This window comes from Orbicella franksi, chromosome 9 (genome assembly GCF_964199315.1).
Source record: "Orbicella franksi chromosome 9, jaOrbFran1.1, whole genome shotgun sequence".
Taxonomy (NCBI): domain Eukaryota; kingdom Metazoa; phylum Cnidaria; class Anthozoa; order Scleractinia; family Merulinidae; genus Orbicella; species Orbicella franksi.
The window spans coordinates 21410565-21413758 of NC_138153.1; the positions used below are offsets into that span (position 1 = coordinate 21410565).

Below are 3194 nucleotides of genomic sequence, written 5' to 3' on the forward strand. Positions count from 1 at the left end.
GAGGCAAATCCTGGATAGAAATGGCGGCGAAACATGTAATGGTTTCCGTCATGGTTTCCTCCATTCTCGTCCCCAGAAGCCGCGCTCCTTTTGGTCAGCACCAAGAATCACGACCTCTGACCTCTGGCCGACCCTCTGGCCAGATCAGGCCAGATCCAACACCGGAAGTCCGCTATTCACGGACTTCCGTCACTCTGCGCATGCTCAGAGTCAAGTCCCACAAATCTGATTGGTCCCAGTCTCATTCCATTGTGTTTGCAAAGCCAATCAGAACCGGAATCTCACTGGACCTATCCAGAGGTCGTGATATCTTGGTGCTGACCAAAAGGAGCGCGGCCTCTAGGGACGAGAAACGGTTTCCTCGCGTTTCGCGTATTGCGCATGCTCGCTACGGTTTTCAAATGATTGACAGATTTCTTTACTGGGGCGATCGTAGAAACCAGAAAAGCGGTGAGATCAAAGATAGCTGCGGTAAAAGTTTTTGTAATTAATTAAGTATTAACTTGTACTGGACAAAACATTTTCAAGGAAATGCATTTGAACTGTTGGCGACAATTAGAATTCAATTTCAGATCGCCAACACTTGTAACAAATATTTCTTGAGACAATAAAGTTTTGACCAGCGACCCTGCAAGACAGCGCGCGCGTCGCCAAACGTTTTTAAATTTTGTGTTTGTATTTGTTTACACTGTCATCAGAGCTCGAGCAGTCCGAACTAGGTTATACAAGAAACTCAATGCCGAAGAGTTTCTATTTCTATCTCATGGAGAAACTATTTCTTCATGAGAAATCGTGTATGCGCATATCTTTGTATTGACGTAATGAATTGAATAAAGAAATCACACTCGTAAACCCATATTTTTAGGTCTGATTAAGGAGTTCGAACGCCACCAGCTTGGTTTTCTGTGAAGAACGAAATCGGGGATAAGGGACAGACACATGATTAAACTGACGGCGAACGACTGGAAGGAATGGATTAGTCATCTTAGTTGCTAGCCTTTACTCATTGCAGTCACTTTCATTTTTCTTTCTTTTTTCCTTTTTTTATGTTTTTGTTTTGTTTTATTTTCCGAGCTGATACCAATTTATTTTTGTTTGATTTAATTTTTAAAAATTTAATTTTACATATTTTTCGCATAATTATTCTAAATATTCGATGTTCCGGAATGTTCCGGAATGTTTGGGATGTTCAGGAATGTGCCATGTTCCTCGTTTTATCGACGCCCTATTTGGAATAAAACAAAATCGTTCCTCTTCGATTTTTCATCAGATATTTAGCTTTATTCCATTTATCTCCAGCAGTGAGTAAAAAATACACATCTTTCTTATATTTTCGAGGAAACAAGGGTATCATGTTGCATACTTAGGCGAGGAAAACAAAAGTATCAAGTTACAAACGTTGGCGTGAAAAGTAAAATCGTCACATCTGCCACTTCTGCGTATTACTGAGTTTAAAATTACTGAAACTCAGCGTAAAACACCACAATAAAATTGAAAGCCGTCTTGACAAACGGTAATTGTATGTTATTTTTGAGCCTTGAAAGAAAATACAAGCATGAAACATACACAATACTAAGTTACGTCTTATCAAGTTTCTGTCCGCTTATATACATATTCCGCAAGGGGAAAAGGGGTCCGCACAAAACGTGGACCCCTTAATCTGGACCCCCTTTTGAACCCCATCTGGACCCCTCCTGGACCCCCTTCTGGACCCCATCTGGACCTTCTATTTTTTCTTCCAGAAAATACGGGCCCCTGGAACTTGGAACATAACACGATGAAGGCTATTTAATCAGTGAGCAAAATGTAAAGAAATAATGAATTCACCTAGTTTTGTGTCAATTAATTTCCATGGTAACGGTTAACCCGGCTTAAGTTCAATGAACTGCCAAACATAGCGGCCACTCACAATTTTTCGGTAACCCGGTTAATCGTAATTGATTAATTAGAAATAACCCAGTTAACTCTCATAGTGCGCTGCGGCCGGAGCCATTATATTAGTCTAGACACAATGCTGCGTGAATTCATTAATTTCTTCACATTTTGCTCACTGATTAAATAGACTTCATCGTGTTATGTTTTAAGTTTAATTATTTAAATTAGGATCTCGTATTTTCTTAAAGAAAAAATAGGGGGTCCAGTTTTTCGTTTGAATACACAATGGAATTCAAGATTTTGTATTGAAACTCTCTAGTCTTCTAGATTTCAGAGTTGAACGGAAGGGTAAAGAGTAAACCTTATCTCATTTCGCGTTTATATCAGGGTATTTATCTGTTAGTTTACTTTTTGCAGTGGGTGGGATTTGTTTATTTCGCAAAAAGATTTCATAAATTTGTTTAGAGGAGGTGTCGAGGATTGGAACTGCTATCCCGTTTCCCAGTCTAATTTTAGGATCATTTGGAATCTCTTCAATCAGCGACGGATCAGTGAAGGATTTAGCAAAGGCACGCTATTCATCGGGAAAGGAGTGTACTTTGGCTGTGATGTGACATAAAGGGATTCCCTAAATTTTAGACAAACTTTATAAAGGACATGAGGAAGTCTGTGGATGTCCTTATTAGGAAGGATTCAAATTCTGAAAACGTTTGCAGTTCCTAAAATTATGTATAGAGCATCGGTTATACCTCTTTCCAAAGAACTAATTAAAGAGGCAAATTCTATTTTTTATGGCTTTATCTGGAATGGAAAAGGTAAAGTTAAGCACCATGCTTTAATACAGTAAAAACCCGCGTGTAAGAACCTACTTTTTTCAGAGTTTGGCAAAACAGGTTCTTGTATTATGGGGTACTTATTGACAGTTTAGGCTAAGTAGGTTCTTAATTAGGTTCTTAATTTCTACAGAGTAGACATTGTTGTTGATTATCAGAAAATAGTATAAAATCTGGTCTGTTCTTCATTATAAATATTCATCAATGTACCCATGTTGCCAAAAGTCCAACAACATTAATTGATCAATGATACAGTACTGTATATAAAATGTATCTTTCCATCAAGAACTGTGGCAATAATTGTTTCATAATAACAGTTCAAATTTAAAATACATTGTGCATTTTGAGTTTCATTTAACAATTCAATTTTCTAAACTCTCGATCACCTTTTTGGTTTTTGGTAAAAAAATATATAAATTAAATAGTTAAACCCCACATATAAGAACCTGCTGGAATTTGTTTGCCTAAACAGGTTCTTATATTTTG

General features: G+C 37.6%; 1 protein-coding gene across 1 annotated transcript in view; it reads left to right on the forward strand.

Annotated features, from left to right (window-relative positions):
* The window catches only part of LOC145497883 (plexin-A4-like), a 238195-nt gene extending 235322 nt beyond the window's left edge, over positions 1-2873 (forward strand). The window contains exon 34 of the transcript XR_014050743.1: positions 2720-2873. The gene's annotated coding sequence lies outside the window, so the exon portion shown is untranslated. The remainder of the gene's footprint in view (positions 1-2719) is intronic.
* Positions 2874-3194: the final 321 nt, after the last annotated feature.